The sequence below is a fragment of the Erinaceus europaeus genome, chromosome 1, assembly GCF_950295315.1.
Source record: "Erinaceus europaeus chromosome 1, mEriEur2.1, whole genome shotgun sequence".
In the NCBI taxonomy this organism is placed as follows: domain Eukaryota; kingdom Metazoa; phylum Chordata; class Mammalia; order Eulipotyphla; family Erinaceidae; genus Erinaceus; species Erinaceus europaeus.
This window is the reverse complement of record NC_080162.1, coordinates 186,943,235-186,960,776: the sequence shown is the minus strand read 5'-3', so window position 1 is coordinate 186,960,776 and position 17,542 is coordinate 186,943,235. Positions and strand designations below refer to the sequence as shown.

Below are 17,542 nucleotides of genomic sequence, written 5' to 3'. Positions count from 1 at the left end.
GTGGAGAACAGTCTGGAGAACTCTCAGAAGGCTAGAAATGGACCTACCCTATGACCCTGCAATTCCCCTCCTGGGGATATATCCTAAGGAACCCAACACATCCATCCAAAAAGATCTGTGTACACATATGTTCTTGGCAGCACAATTTGTAATAGCCAAAACCTGGAAGCAACCCAGGTGTCCAACAACAGATGAGTGGCTGAGCAAGTTGTGGTATATATACACAATGGAATACTACTCCGCTGTAAAAAATGGTGACTTCACCGTTTTCAGCCGATCTTGGATGGACCTTGAAAAATTCATGTTGAGTGAAATAAGTCAGAAACAGAAGGATGAATATGGGATGATCTCACTCTCAGGCAGAAGTTGAAAAACAAGATCAGAAAAGAAAACACAAGTAGAACCTGAAATGGAATTGGCATATTGCACCCAAGTAAAAGACTCTGGGGTGGGTGGGTGGGGAGAATACAGGTCCATGAAGGATGATGAATGACATAGTGGGAGCTGTATTGTTAAATGGGATACTGGGGAATGTTATGCATGTACAAACTATTCTATTTACTGTTGAATGTAAAACATTAATTCCCCAATAAAGAAATAATTTTAAAAAAATAAATCAAATAAAAAAAATAAAAGTGAAGGGTGAAAATTAAACTACTTGTAGTCTATTGCATCAGAGGAAAGGATTGTGGAGTGAGGAAGAGGGCACTGAGGACCCAGTACACTATGGGAGAGGAAGACATCAGTTGATGCTAAGTGTTGGTGGCACACACACACCTATCACAAGAGGTAAGAAGCTGCACACATGACAACTGTCTTCCAGTATTCCCCCAATAAAGTAATTTATACATTAAAAAACCCCAGACCAGGGAATTAGCATAATGATTACACAAGACACATCTGAGGCTCCAAGGTCCCAGGTTCTATCCCTGACACCAGCTTAAATCAGCATATAAGTGCTCTGGTTAAAAATAATAATGATAGGCATAAGGATCCCGGTTCGAGCCCCGGCTCCCCACCCGCAGGGGAGTCACTTCACAGGCAGTGAAGCAGGTCTACAGGTGTCTATCTTTCTCTCCTCCTGTCTGTCTTCCCCTCCTCTCTCCATTTCTCTGTGTCCTATCCAACAACGACGACAACAACAATAATAACTACAACAATAAAACAACAAGGGCAACAAAAGGGAATAAATAAAATAAAATAATTTTTTTAAAATAATGATAATAATAATAAAATCTCATATGATTTCCCTCACTTAAGTCCTCAGTGCCAGTGTTAATCAGGAATACTGAGATATGCTTGTGCTTTTCCTAATCTTAAGTTGAAACTGTTCATTTTTAAAACATTCAGTATAATGTTTGCTGTTAAGATGTTTGAAGATGCCATTTATCAGGTTGAGGAAGTTTCTGTTTTCAGTTTGTTGGGAGATTTTGTTTCTTCACTGCTCCAAGATGACTTTTTCAGATAGAAAGAGCAAGAGAAAGTCACCATGGTCTGAAACTTGCTAGCTTTTACCAACACACTGGAGGCTGGGTTGAACCTGGATCATGCAGATGGAAAAGAAAAAGCAAGCATGCTATGCCAGTTTTTTTTCCTTTTTTTCCTGAAGAGCATTGCCTGTTTCTGCCCTACTGTGTTGCCTGGAACAAACCTGGGACCTCTGGAATGCAAATCCCATGTGCCACCTCTAAACTATCTTCCTGTTCTCTACTAAGGGTATTGTGACAACACACAAGAATGTGTATGATGGCCCCTACATAGTTGTGAAACTACCTTACCTTTCTCTGGCAATACTATTTGCTCTAAAAATTACTTTGTGTCATAGTAATATAGCCATTTCAGCTTTCTTTTACTAGTGTTAGCAGAGTATATCATTAAAAAAAATTTATGGGGGGGTTAGTGGTTTACAGTCTATAGTAAATACGGTTGTTGATATATGTGCGAAATTTCTCAGTTTACTGCAAAACACTCTAACCCCCAGCCTAGGTCCTCCTCCACCATCCTGCACCAGGACCTAAGACATCCCCTACTCCCCCATTCTCCTGCTTGAGTCCTTTACTTTGGTGCAATACACCAACCAAACCCAATCTAAGTTCTGCTTTGAGTTTCCCTTTCTGTTCCTATTTCTTTTCTTTTTCTTTTTAAAATTTCTTTATTGGGGGATTAATGTTTTACATTTAACAGTAGATACAATAGTTTGTATATGCATGACATTTCTCAGCTTTCCACATAACAATACAACCTCCACTAGGTCCTCTGTCATATTTTTTGGACCTGTACTCTCCCCCCACCCCAGAGTCTTTTACTTTGGTGCAATACACCAAACTTTTTTTTTTCAATCTTTTTTATTTTTAATTGTTGTTGTTATTGATGCCGTTGTTGTTGTTGGATAGGACAGATAGAAATGGAGAGAGGAGGGGAAGACAGAGAGGAGGAAAGATAGACACCTGCAGTTCTCCTTCACTGCTTGTGAATCGACTCCCCTGCAGGTGGAGAACCGGGGGCTCCAACCAGGATCCTTATGCCAGTCCTTGTGCTTTGTGCCACTTGCACTTAACCTGCTGCGCTACCGCTCGACCCCACCTCGCCTTTTTTTTTTTTTTTGTCTTACCAGAGCACTGCTCTGCTGCGGTTTATAGTGGTGCAGGAGATTGAACCTGGGACTTTGGACCCTCAGGCATGGATCTCTTTACATAGACATTATCTACCCCCACCCAGAATATTTTCTCATTCTGTTCCCTCTTGGACAGGCTGCAGTTGGGTAGTGTTGTGTGTTTTTGTTTGTTTGTTTGTTTGTTTACCAAAGTACTGCTCAGCTCTGGTTTATAGTGGTTTGGGTTTTTTTTTCTTCATCTTTTTAAAATATTTATGTATTGATTTATTTCCTTTTGTTGCCCTTGTTGTTTTATTGTTGTAGTTGCTATTGTTATTGTTGGATAAGACAGAGAGAAATGGAGAGAGGAGGGGAAGACAGAGACAGGGAGAGAAAGATACCTGCAGACCTGCTTTACTGGCTGTGAAGAAACTTCCCTGCAGGTGGGGAGCCCAGGGGCTCCAACAGGGATCCTTATGCTGGTCTTGCGCCATGTGCGCTTAAAGTGCTACCGCCCGACTTCCTGGGTTTTTTTTCTAGTCAACCTGGTGAGAGTAGCCATGATTCCTGGCCCTCACTGAGTTTCCAGGACTATTCTCTATAAAGCTTTCAGATTGTTCTTTCTTCATCTTGGGTAGTTTCCCTATATTATGCACTAGTCAGCACTGTTGAGTTCTCCACCAGGACCTTCTGCAGATCTCTGAGATTCTCTGTTATCTTTTCTTCTGTACTGTCTTGTGAACTCTAAACATTGCTATTTTCTCTGGACTCACAACTCTATCTCCTTATCCCAGAAAATCTGTTGGGCTTTCTTGCAATTCCCCTTTCTTATGTCATGGCCTCTAAGTCCTCTGAAGGTAATAAACTGTGATATGTATAATTTGTTTTTCATCCCAGAGGGACTCTCATCTCTCCTTTATTGTCTGATATCCAGTATCTTAAAACTTCTTTTTCTTTCTCTCTTTTTCTCTTTCTTTTTTTGCCTCCAGGGTTATGGCTGGGGCTCAGTTCCTGCACTACGAATCTATTGCTCCTGTGGTCATTTCTTTAAAAAAAATTTTGGATACTACAGAGAGAAACCTATAGGAGGAGAAGGAGAGAGAGAGATAGACACCTGCAGGCCTGCTTCATCTGGTTGTTTGTGAAGCAGCCCCTCTGCAGGTGGAGTCGGAGGCTGCCACCAGGATCCTTGCACTTCAGACTATGTGCACTTAACCTGGTGTGCCACCACCATGCCCCCCAAAACTATTTTTTATATTTTGTCTGATTGTTTTTTTTTTTTGGGGGGGAGAAGGGATTGTAGTGGTGCTTACTAATTGTTTAGGAGGGAGGACAAATGTGGAACTTGTTACTCCATTTGGCTAGATTCAGAAGTTCTCCAAGGTTGTACTCTTAGCAGTCACATCACATTTTGAGGAGAGGATGACAAAAGCTCCAAGTGTCTATAATATCTGTCTGCAGCCACTCTGGTATAATCAACCACTCTGTAAAGTGAAGTGTGACTGTTGTTTAGTCTGCTGATTTAACCCATATTACGTTTACAGAATACCGTAAAGATCTACTATGAATAATGGTTTATAGATTCTTTGGACCCGACTTCAGTACTGTGGGGCTTCCCTTAAATGTGCCAGTGACATTTAAAAACAAAAACAAAAACCAAACAAACAAAAACAACAAGGGGCCATTGAAAGATTGCAAATTAGTTTTCATTCTTACTTGGTAGTCACTCTGCAAATTTGGTTCTGTTTCTACTTGTATCATTTGGTAAGGCTGCAGTCAAAAAAAAAATTGCTTTCTAAAAATCTTGATATTATATAGGCTCCTTAATACAGTCAATGTACTATGATTGAGAGTCTGTATCTTAAACATTAAGTAAATTTCTAGTCCAATTTCCAAGAAGTGTTGTATAACTCGTATTTATTTTATTCAAAACTAGAATGAGAAACTGCTACTATATTATTTGCATGGAAAAAAGATAATATTTTAATAATAGCTGTGGAGAGAAAGCTTATTAAGAAAATTTGAGAGGAATGATCACAGGCTAATGCATATATTTATATTTTAAAATAAGTTATTTATTTATTTTGGATAGAAACAGAAATAAATTGAGTGGGGAGAGGGAAGGAGAGACAGACATTTGTAGCTGTGCTTCCTGAATCTTTCCCCATACAGGTAGGGTTCAGGGACTTGATCCTGGATCCTTGCACATGGTAATCTGTGCACTCTTCCAGGTGCACCACCACCAGGTTCTAATTAATATATTTCAAAGCACTTAATAGGTATATGGCTTTTTTATTTTTTTTGCCTCCAGTTGTTAGGGCTTGGTGCCGGCACTATCTATCTATCTATCTATCTATCTATCTATTGTTAGGTGGGACAGAGAGAAATTTAGAGAGGATGGGGAGACAGAGAGAGGAAGAGAAAGACACCTGTAGACTCTCTTCACCGCTGGTGAAGTGTTCCCCTTGCAGGTGGGGATGCATGTACTGTGTGCGCTTACCAGGTACACCACCACCCAGCTCCCCGGATATATCATTTGTTTAAGCACAGGGTGACAGAGAATAGGTGGATTAATTTTATTTATATATTTCTACAAATGTCAAAGATTTAGTGTTTAAACAAGTCTTAGTAATTATTTTCCTGTTATTTTTTCTAATCAGACACATATAACTGGTGATCATATAATTTCATACAGAGCAGAGAATTTTGTTTTAGGTAACTTCAATAACTTAGTTATATATAATTTCTCTTAGAATTTATTTTTTATTGCCACTTGGTTATCGCTGGGGCTCAGTGCTGGCACTATGACTCCACTCCTGATGGCCATTTTTCTTTCTTCTTTCTTTCTTTCTTTCTTTCTTTCTTTCTTTCTTTCTTTCTTTCTTTCTTCTTTTTTAAGATTTTATTTATTGATTCATGAGAAATGATAGGAGAGAGAAAAAGAACTAGACATCACTCTTGTACATGTGCTGCCAGGGATTGAATTTAGGACCTCATGCTTGAGAGTCTAATGCCTTATCCACTGTGCCACCTCCTGGACCACCTTTTTCTTTCTTTTTTTTAAATGATTTTTTTCTATTTTTATTTATTTATTATTGGATAGAGAGAGAAAAATTGAGAGGGAATGGAGAATAGAAAGGAAAAGAAACATTTCAAAAGATACCTGCAGCCCTGCTTCACCATTCCTGAAGCTTACCCCTGCAGGTGGGGACCAGGGTCCTTGTGCACTTTAATGCATGTGCTTCACCAGGTGTGCCACCACCTGGCCCCGCCATTTCCCCCCACCCCTTCCTATTTTATTTGACAGAACAGAGAGAAATTGAGAAAAGGGGAGATAGGAAGAGAGGAAGATAATATACCTGCACACCTGCTTCACCTCTTATGAACCTTCCCCCCTGCAGGTGGGAAGCGGGCCCAAACCTGGGTTCTTGCACATGGTGAAATGTGCGCTTAACTGGGTAAGCCACTTCCTGGCCCCCAATTTTTTTTTTAACATTTTTTAAAAATTTAGTTACAAAATGGAAATATTGACAAAACCATAGGATAAGAGGAGTAGGTACATTTCCACACAGTCCCCACCACCAGAACTCCATATCCTACTCCCTCCCTTGAAAGCTTTCCTATTCTTTTTTTTTTTTAAGTATTTATTTTATTTATTCCCTTTTGTTGCCCTTGTTGTTTTATTGTTGTAGTTATTATTGTTGTTGTCGTTGTTGGATAGGACAGAGAGAAATGGAGAGAGAAGGGGAAGACAGAGAGGGGGAGAGAAAGATAGACACCTGCAGACCTGCTTCACCGCCTGTGAAGCGACTCCCCTGCAGGTGGGGAGCCAGGGTTCGAACCGGGATCCTTACGCCGGTCCTTGTGCTTTGCGCCACCTGCGCTTAAACCGCTGCGCTACAGCCCGACTCCCCAGCTTTCCTATTCTTTATCCCTCTAGGAATATGGATCCAGGATCATTATGAGGTGCAGAAGGTGTGGGGGGGGGGGTTCTGGCTTCTGTAATTGCTTCTCTGCTGAACCTGGCCCAGACTTTTAAGATATTGAAGATAGCTTTTTCGTCTAAATTGTCTGAGACATATGGGTATTTGGTAAGTAGCTTACCATGTGGTTTTAAATATAAATATTAAAAATAGTAGAGAAAACAAAACAAGGTAGCCCATGTAAGTATCCAGTGGTAAAAACTCTAGTATAGTATTTTATGGCATAGAGATACCTCTGAATTATTGTTAGCACTGGTAACTAGGATTGGAAAGAACTAAGTGTTAGTGGGTATAATGCTCAGTGATAGCAGTGTTGGCTATGTGTTGTCAATGCTGTAGAGGATACAGCATCAGACAGATGTGTGCACGAAGATTAGGTAGAAAAAAAGGAGGTGAGGGTCAGTTAAATGATTGTGAGTTCTTTGAATTTGTACTGTATACAGAAATAGCAGTGAAAAATGAGAAAGATAAATGAAGATATTTTCTAGTGGAGAAAACCAAGAAACCATTGAGATTTGAGAGGGGGAAAAAGAGGTGAAGGTCTTGCGCTTGGAAAGAGTATTGCTGGGGCTAGCTGGTGACTCAGTGGCAGACCACATACATGCCTTCTATTGAAGACCCTGGGTTTGATTCCCTGGTATCAAATCCAGCGCGGAGGAGTTGGAGGAGGAGGAGATAAAGGAACTGTTTCTTTACTTTGCCCCCTCTAAACCTCATCCTCTGATTAAATGGGAGCATCATTCAAATGCAGGTATTAGGGACCAAACTCAGAACCTTATACTTGCAAGTTCTGCTCTCTCACTTCCTTTATGACTTTTCACGCATGGAATTCTGAAATCCAGTGTGACTTCCACCCTCAACAAAGAGAGTGAGGTCCAAGACCCTAAATGAGTGAAGGCTATCTATCATTTTATGAAATCTCATCTGTTCTTGCACTTTAGCTAGAACCTGGAAGGAGTGCCTTCTCTTTCCCTTTCCTATTTCTGATGGTTCTGTTTCCCTTTTCTGCCTGCCTGCCTCTGGCCCTTCCTCCCTCTGGGTCACTCACTCTCACGTTCTCCCCACTTTCATTCACTCGGGTCCTCGAAGGGGCCTTGCACCAAAACCCACAGCTCCTCTAAGGCCCAGCACCGCCCCCGCACCATACAGAGGGTGGAGCTGAGTGACCATAGGCTCCTCCCCTAATCATGGGGCGGGGCCTCCGCAGAGGCCGCTCCGTTGATTGGTGGAGGTCGGACCCGCTGCGGGGGGCGGGGGGCGGGGCCCAGAGGTCGAGCTGCTGGCCGGGCCGCGGGCGCCTTTGGGGGGTAGGAGGCGTGGCGCGGCCTGGGGCGGAGTGTGGCGCATCGCTGGCTGCCGGTCCTGCTAGCCACGCGCCGGGCGTGGGTCCCAGCAGGTTAGTATGGGAGGGGTCCCGGCGCAGCGCCGGCCAGGTGTAGGGACCCTGCGGGCGGCCCAAGGCAGGTGTGGCTGGGCGGTGCAGGCCCAGGTGTCTCTTCCTTGCGGAGTTGGGGCGAGGGAGGCCGGCCTGCACTGCTCCCCGGAGAGGGTCAGAGATTGCGGGTCGGGTCGGCCTCTGGCTTCGCTGCTCGCCAGCTCGACTTGAGCTCGGGACAGAAAACACTTGCGTTGCTCCGCTCCCTTCCTCCTCCCTAGTTCGCCGCAGGTACGGTAGAGATTTTGTATTCTGTAAAATGTAGTTGTGCTTGGTGAGTCAGAACTGTAGGAGAAGCTCGGTGTTCAAAGGCGGTCGCGGCTTTCTTTGGACTCCAGGTTAGTTTGTTGGAAGTTGCGAGCAGTACTGGGACTGTTACTTCCACAAGGACGGTAAGCCTTGTGTTGGCAGTAGAAATGGAGCGCGCAGGTTTTGGAACTAAGCATTTCTCGGTTTGACTCTCCCTTGTTAACTTGCCAACTTGGGGAAATTTTCTTAGTTTCTCTGTGTCTTTGTTACCTCCCAGGTGAAATGAGGACGAATAGTGCAATCCTTGTAGGACTGTTATGAGGATTACATGAGTTGATACTTAAGTGCCTGACACTGGGTCCACAGTGCGGCTGTTTTTCTCTTATTATGCATTCAGATGGACGTTAGTCTTCCAAGTTGCACCTCCGCAAAACTGCAGAAATGTTGCTAGAGATGCCGTTGGAAATCAAAGCTCAAAAACTCTGTCTATTCTCAAAGACTGAGTTCGACCAGAAGAAACCTTATTATCTTTGCTAGTATTAGCGTTATTACTTAATGCCATCATCCAGTGTTCCAAATCAAAGCCATTTTCAAGTGAAACAGAAGCGTCTGTGTCTTGAGGAGACTTTTCTAAGAGATTTAAAGGCAGCCCCTTTAGAGTAAGTGTAGTCTTACGCACCAAGATCTAGTAGATTTAAAAGTCTAGATCACTTATACAGAACTTATAAATTGTGTTATTTAATTAGTGGGGTGCTTGTTTGTACTGTTAGTGCTAACAACACTAAGTGAGCCAGACTAACCAAGTGCATGGTAAAAACATTAGAATCATAATTTTCACATTAAAAAGAAAATCTAAAGATTGAAAGGATTCTGAGAAATCAAACCAGTTCCCCTCAGAGTTAGAGATGACAAAGTTTAAACAAGTATTTAGTTCTGCTGAGCAGTAAGTCATAAAATCATTGGGTGATATTTATAGTTTTTATATAGCACTATTTTTATTTCTGATAGTTTTATGGTACTGTGCTGCTTTTTTTCCAGGAACATCCTGCTTAGTAGCTTAATTGCATGATTCATAATCATTCTTCAGCACCTTTGATTTAAATCACAAGTCTCAAAGTTGCTACATCAATGATTGCTTTGAGAACAAGATGATTGTCTTTTTAAGTTTTGTACAAACATGTTCTAACAGTGCTTTGGCTTTGTTGTTTTAAAATGTGGCCTTTTCTCCCGGCCCTTTCTCCCATATAGGGAACGTGAGCAGCTAGTGTAAACAAATTGACCTAGTAGGCAGTTTGTTATTGGTGAAATTTTCTTCATTATGATAGTCAGGAAGCAGAATTCTGAATGCTAACCCAAGGAAAGAGGATTAGGTCACCAAAGAGATAAATTGTAATTGCTGCTAACTTCAAAAGCTTCATGGAGTGAAATTATCTAGAGATGGGTGTGTTAGTTACTAACTCCCCTGGTTCCTTTCATTGTTCGCCCCCTCACCTCTAGGTATTTGCTCAGATGTTTCAATCTCAGTTGGACCCTTCTAATTAAACTTCTGTGAAACTCCATCAGTATATGTGTATATTTATTTACTTGTTCATTATCTATTGTTTACCATTAGCGGGTAAATTCCACGTTGATACAATTGCTTATAGTTGCGTTCACTGCTGGATCCTAAGTGCCTAGAAATAATAGTGGGCACTTCAAGGTGTTAAATGATTACATCTGGGGAGTCGGGCTGTAGCACAGCGGGCTAAGCGCAGGTGGCGCAAAGCACAAGGACCGGCATAAGGATCCCGGTTCGAAACCCGGCTCCCCACCTGCAGGGGAGTCGCTTCACAGGCGGTGAAGCAGGTCTGCAGGTGTCTATCTTTCTCTCCCCCTCTCTGTCTTCCCCTCCTCTCTCCATTTCTCTCTGTCCTATCCAACAACAACAACAACAATAATAACTACAACAATAAAACAACAAGGGCAACAAAAGGGAAAAAATAAATAAAATAAATATATTTTTAAAAAGTATTTAAAAAAATGATTAGATCTGATGTAGACATTTTCTTTTCTTTTTTTAATATTATTTATTCGTTTATTTATTCCCTTTTGTTGTCCTTGTTTTATTGTAGTAATTATTGTTGTTATTGATGTCGTCATTTTGGACAGGACAGAGAAATGGAGAGAGGAGGGGAAGGCAGAGAGGGGAGAAAAAGACAGACACCTGCAGACCTGCTTCACCTCCTGTGAAGCGATTCCCCTGCAGGTGGGGAGCCGGGGTTCGAACCGGGATCCTTATGCCGGTCCTTGTGCTTTGCGCCACCTGCGCTTAACCTGCTGCGCTACCGCCCGACTCCCAGATGTAGACATTTTCATCTAGTACCCGCTGAAGCCAATTCTTTGCCATTTTGCCTTGCGCTCCCCCTCCCCTCTGCCCTACGTTTCATGTTTATGCAGTCTTTTAAAATTGTTTTATTTTATTTTTTAATATATTTTTATTTTTTGCATCCAAAAAGTATCGCTGGGGCTCGGTGCCTGCACCACGGATCCACTGTTCCTGGAGGCTACCCCCCCCTTTTTTCCTTTTGTTGCCCTTGTTGTTTATCGTTGTTACTATTGTTGTTGTTATTGCTGTCGTTGGTTAGGACAGAGAGAAACTGAGAGAGAAAGGGAAGACGGGGAGAAAAAGACAGACAACTGCAGACTTGCTTCACCGCTTGTGAAGCGTCCCCCCTACATGTGGGGAGCCAGGGGTTCTAAACTGGCATCCTTGCCTGGGTCCTTGCGCTTCACGCCATGTGCACTTAACCCGCTGGGCTACCACCTTTTTATTTTTGTTTGATTATTCTAGAGATAGAACCCAAGGCCTCACACATACAAAGTATGCGCATTATCATTTTGCTCCATCCCCTGCCCTTCTGTCTACTGAGGAATAAAACCTTGAGACCATATTACTTTTACCCTCCGCCTTGCACTGCACAGGCATGGAACTACTAACTTATTTCTTCTGTCAGTTTTTGCAAATCTGCAATCCTTTTTCTTCAAGTCCTTTGTTACTCCTACAGCCTGCAAGTTCCTTTTTCAAGATGTCTTCACATCTCCATCTGTAAAATGAAATCTACGGTGAGAAGCTTGGCATTCAAAGATTTCTATAGCATGATGTCACATTTTATTTCATATATAGATAAAGAAATTTCAACTTATGCTTATAAATATGAAAGGGAAAATAAGACTTTAATAGGAATGCCATATAAAATCCAGAGGTGAGAGTTACTTCATGACAGTTTGTCTTTCTGTCTCATTATTGAGTACATCCTTCCCCATGTGGGCAGGAATTCAGACAAACTGGACAAATGGCACTTCCTTGTTTAGACTGAGAACTTTTGCTGCCTTTTCTGTTTTGAGTGCTTTGCCATATGTCACCACCACCACCCCCAATACCTAGATAAGTAGTTGAAAGTAATTTTGTCTTTATCTGAATTCAGATGAACTTGTCACATTCTACATTGAGCTGTAACTCTTTAAGCATTTGTCTTTTTTTTTTTTTTTTTTAAACTATAAGTGCCTAGAGGACAAATAGCACACAGAAGTCCCAGTTGCATTATAAGGAACAATAAATACATTTACTCATCTGCTTTTCAAATAAGAGTAAACTTAAAACACTAATAGGTCTTTTTTTTTTTTTGCCTCCAGGGTTATTGCTGGGGCTCAGTGCCTGCACTACAAATCCACTGCTCCTGGAGGCCATTTCCCCCCATTTTGTTGCCCTTGTTGTCATTATTGTTGCCATTGATGTTGTTGTTGGATAGGACAGAGAAATTGAGAGAGGAGGGGAGACCAAGCAGGGGAGAGAGAGAAAGATAGACACCTGCAGACCTGCTTCACCACCTGTGAAGCGACTCCCCTGCAGGTGGGAGCCAGGGGCTCAAACCGGGATTTTTACACCCCTCCTTGCGCTTTGGGCCAGGTGCGCTTAACCTGCTGCTCTACCACCCGACCCCCCACTGGTAGGCCTATAAATGATTAAATGTTAAGCTTTAACAATCAGTTCTACAATATAGACAAGGAAGAATGTGGGAGAAATTCTGTACTCTGCAGAAAGATACAACTACAGATGTTACTATCTGGATTCATAGAAGGGAGTAGTTAGGGAGAGCAACACACTTCAAAGTCCCATATGGGAGAGACGGGGAACCTTTTTTCTGCCAAGGGCCATTTGGATATTTGTAACATCATTTGTGGGCCATACAAAATTATCATTTTGAAAATAAGCACTAATGGTTGCTATGAAGAATGCCCCTAGGTTTGTTGGATTTTGAGTCCCACTTACACTTGCCCCGGTAGGGTCAGACCTTTGGACTGGAGGCTCCCCACCCCTGCTATAGGTGGCCAAGCAGAACGTAAAACACACCAAAAGTAAATGCACTCAGGAAACGGTAAGGGCAAGATGGGCTTTGTAGAGCGACATCTGTAGTTGTACATTTTCTTCTGGGGCTTCGTTACTCCTAAACTTAATTCCCTCTCTAGGCACAGTGATACTATATCCCTGCTTTATTTTCTTAGCTGGATAGGTCTTCCTCTTTCTGGTCTGCAGAAAGTAATTTGCATTCTTTCCTTCATAACTTAAATGAAAAAAATTCTCTTTTCATGCTTCACCCCTTGTGCTGTTTCTGAAATATCACCTATGAGTGAGATCATCTGGTCTTCCTTCTCCTGACTTAATTTCCTTTAACATTATTCCCTCTAGTTTCACTCAGGTTACAGCAAAAGGAATGATAGCATCTTTTCTTACAGCTGAAAATTATTCCATAGTGTATATGTATCACTGTGTATTTCTTAACCACTCATCTGTCACTGGACACATGGGTTGTTTTCATATGTTGGGCATTACATGTAGCATTGCAATGAATATAACATTCATGTCTTCAGACCAGTGTTTTTATATTCTTTGGATAGCTACTTAGGAGAAGAGAGGTCATGTTATATGGTAGGACTATTTTTAACATTTTAAGTAATCTCCAGACTGGTTTCCACAGGAGGTGAACTAATTTATGTTTCCACCAACAGTAGAAAGGGTTCCCTTTTTTTTAAAAAAAAGGTTTATTGAAGGATTAATGTTTTACATTTGACAGTAAATACAATAGTCTGTACATGCATAACATTTCTCTGTTTTCCACATAACAATACAACCCCCGCTCAGTCCTCTGTCATCCTTTTCCAGGACCTATATTCTCTCCCCCACCGACACCAGAGTCTTTTACTTTGGTGCAATACACCACCTTTTTCACATATCATCACCAGCATTTGTTTTTTCAGTTTTTTTTTTTTGTGTGAGAGAGAGAGAGAGAGAGAGAGATACTCTTACAGTTGCCAAGTGGTGTCTCATTGTCATCTTGATTTGCATATCTCTGACAGTAAATGATACTGAGCATCTTGGGGGCCTGTTGCCATGTGATGGTGGGAGATGCCACTTTGGTGATAGCTGCAGTGTGCTGACACCTGCATTAGGAAAATGGGAAACTGTGCCCCTGTGACAAACAGTTTTATAAAACACTTACACACACACACACACACACACACACACACACACACACACACACTCAAAATCAACTAGATAGTCCTTTGTGTTAGGGGAAAATGTTCCTACTTTCTTAATTTATTTTCATGGTTGTGTGAAGATACATTTGCCAGATCTAGTGGCTGTTGAGAGAAGGCGGATTGAAATTGACTGTTGTTAAAACTTCCAGTTTTGTTGAAGTTGTTTTCTAATAGGGTAAATAAAAACTTGTGTAGACAGTTTTACAATGTAGTTTTATGTTTTCTTCTCACATGTTGCCTCCCAAACATCAACTGGGACTGTCCCATTCTGAGGCATTATAACCTAACTTCTTTCTTTTTTAAATTTTATTTATTTATTTATTTATTTATTTATTTATATTAGAGACCGAGAGAAATTGAGAAGGGAGGGGGCAATAGTGAGCGAAAGAGATAGACACCTGCAGCCCTGCTTCACTTCACCACTTGTGAAGCTTTCTCCCTGTAGGTTGGTCCCCAGGAGCTTGAACCCCGGTCCTTGCGCATTGTAATGTGTGCATTTAGCCAGGTGCATCTGGCCCCCCCTAACTTTTTTTGACCTTGATTTTGAGTACTTAACAGGTATAGCCTAAATTTGTTTTACCATTCCTGGGATGAAACTGCAGTTTCTATCAGTAGGAAAGTGTTTACCAGTGGGGGGGAGGGGGAGTATATATGCACATATATCCAAATTTTTTGAAATGTTAAAACTAAAGTAAACTTTACCATGAACAGCTATACTATAATTTACCCTTAAATTATAGTGTAATTTAAATAGGTAATTGGTTGCAGTTTTTGTCCTTAGGGACGTTTCTTCTGATGTGCTAACTATTGATGCTTCACTGTCAGAAGAATCCTGAAAGCAAATATTTGCTTGGGAGTAATGTTTCTTTTATCACATCGTATAAGCATCTGTGTTTGCCTTGAGTTCTGTTTGTTTTTAAAAAGCCTTGGCTAAGAAGGTTTTCAGATAAAATCACTCACACAAATAATAAGTTAGGGCACTTACTGATTATATAGCCCCAGCACGTGGTAGATACTATGTAAATACGTGTTAAATGCGTATGTCTGTGTTTTTAGGGAGAATTGTATTAAGGTATTGTCACGTGTTGGCATATATATATATATGGGATTACTATAGTACAGAGGAAAAGGTGGATGATTCTGGAGAATGATGACAGAATGATGAGCTAAGTGGATGTGGAGTGGAAATACACATTTTAAGAGGGGCTGTAAGAGTGGCTAAGACAACATTATTCCAGTTAAAAAGGAAAAGGAATTATGACTCAGTGGCTACTTTGAAGATTTCATTTGTACATTTTGACAAATTGCCGTTTCCAAATATGTTTCTCCACTTACCTATTGAGTGAATAAATGAAACAGACATGTATTGGAGGCTACTAATATGGTGGTGAAATACTTCAGTTCCTACGCTTTGGTCTGGGATGTCCTCAGTGAACAAAATATGTGAAATACTAGGTGGTAATAAATGTTAAATTAAAAAGGATCAGAATGATGAGAGAGAAGATTAATTTGAAGTAACGCTAAAGTTAGGTTGGTCGTGAAGGCTTATAGGGGAAGTGAGGCCCCTGATGGAAGCTGGCTGGAGAAGTATGAAAAAAATTGAGCTATCTGTATAGTTGGTGGTAGGCTGTTAGCAATAATTCAGTTTTGATTTTGTTCTGAGTGCAGTGGGAAGCCATGGAAAGAATTTAAACAAAGAAGTGAAATTATCACTTTGACTATGACTAAAATGTTTACTGTGAAAGAATGGATTAGAAGGGGGTTAGGATAGAGGCAAAGATACCAGAGTGGAGGTTCTCTCAAACTGTAAGGTGTCATCGTGATTGTTGTCCTGGGGGAGAGGGGTGCTCTTTTGCTCTTTCTCAGCCTCTGTAGTTAGAACCAGGTCTGTCCTAGGTTTCCTAGGGCCTGTGATAGTTTACCACTGATAATTCTCTCTGAATTCCCCTTCACATTCCTGTTTTCGTCTTACAACTATCTTACCCATTACTCTGCCAGTGATTATAATTGTTTAGGGATCATCTCTGGGAGTGTTGTGTGTTTACAGCACACCTAGGATTGTGCCTATGAATGGAAAAGATTATGAAGCCAGAATTAGGACAAATGTTCTGCAGATCAGGAGCCTCAGATGGTGATCTTGGGAAGCTTCAAAGTTGAGAAAATCATGGCTGCAACAACTCATTTCTACCCTGTGGGTTTTGAAAACAACAAAGGGAACATGTTATTAGGTGGAGCATGTTTAGAGTTTTCTTCCTTATCCAGGTGGTTTTGATTCTATTTTGGAAAGTAGAAGACTGTCAGCATTTACTTCTGCCTCCTCACTCGGTCCTTTCATTAAATGTCTGTAACTAAAATGGAACCAGTTTCAGAGAACCAACAAACTCTTCTAACATGGGGATTCTGGCCACTCTTATGAAATTATTAGTTGCAGACTATTCTATATTATTTCCCAACATGAGATATTTTGCCTGTTTTACTTTGAGTTCTTATATAAATTTTATTTGTCAAGAATCAGGATAAGTACAAGGTGCCTTAAACAAGAGATGTAATACATCTAGGAAAAACTAGGAATGCTTTATGATAACAAGGAAGGAAAATCAAAGGGGGATAGGGTGGGAATTAGAGGAAGGATATATTAGTAAGGAAGAAAAACAGGAAACGTTGTAACATCATCATGTGATATGTATTGGGGAGACAGTTACTATGTATTCTCCCTGGGCAGATCCTGTTAGGTTTTTTTGTTTGTTTGTTTTTTTAAAATCTTTCCTGCAACAAACTTCATTTGGAGATGGAACAGGATGCGTTTTCTTTCTATTGAAACATTTTGGATATTTTGGAGTTGGTATTCTTAGAGGCGGAAATAAACAGATACAGATTATATATTATTACAGTGACTTCCAGTTAAGTAACCAGTAACAATTTCTTGGGAGGATGATTTTATTATAGCTTAAAATGAAACGCAGCCATGTGGCCTATACCTCTCATAATTCCCATACACACACACACACACACACACACACACACACACACACACACACACACACACACACACACCTGGGGTGCTCATTTGGGAATATTTTTCCCACTCTTCATCCAGCCCTGTCTCTCTTGCTGAAAGAACATGAAACTTTCCACACCCAACTCCTTTTTTCTTTTTTAAAAGTTCCTCAAACATTTTTCCCCTCTTTTTTTTTCTTTATGGGGGGATTAATGGTTTACAGTTGACAGTAAAATACAGTAGTTTATACATGTGTAACATTTCTCAGTTTTTCACATAACAATCTTAACTCTCCCTAGGTCCTCATCTCTAACTCCTTCTTTTTAAAGCAGGCTTGTTCTTTTTTAAATTTGTTTACTATCTTTATTTATTTATTGAATAGAGTCAGCCAGAAATTGAGAAGAAAGGGGAGAGAGAGGAGAGACAGAGAGACATCTGCAGCACTACTTCATCACTTGTGCAACTTACCCCCCACAGATGTGGACCAAGGGCTAGAACCCCAGTCCTTGCTACTTTTTACAACCTAACCCCCAATTTTAATTTATTAATTTTTCCCAAAGTTTTTCAAATGCAGAAGGTATGTGAAGTCATTCTTTCTTGGGCAGGGAAGACAGCATAATGGTTATGCAGAAAGGCTTTCATGCTTGAGGCTCTGAAGCCCCAGGTTCAATCCCCTGCACAACCATAAGCCAAAGCTGAGCAGAGCT

At 41.0% G+C, this 17,542-nt stretch overlaps 1 protein-coding gene across 9 annotated transcripts in view; it reads left to right on the top strand.

Moving 5' to 3' along the window:
- The window catches only part of SGK3 (serum/glucocorticoid regulated kinase family member 3), a 137,280-nt gene that overhangs the window by 48,123 nt on the left and 71,615 nt on the right, over nt 1-17,542 (top strand). For 4 of the 9 annotated variants that reach the window (XM_060200675.1, XM_060200684.1, XM_060200609.1 and 1 more), the window contains one exon: nt 1,610-1,716. The exons of 2 other annotated variants lie outside the window; for them this stretch is intronic. The gene's annotated coding sequence lies outside the window, so the exon portion shown is untranslated. Of the gene's footprint in view, nt 1-1,609; nt 1,717-6,533; nt 6,685-7,835; nt 7,973-7,999; nt 8,243-17,542 lie in introns of those variants that run through there. 3 more of the 9 variants (XM_060200628.1, XM_060200619.1, XM_060200650.1) reach the window with 3 other exon arrangements.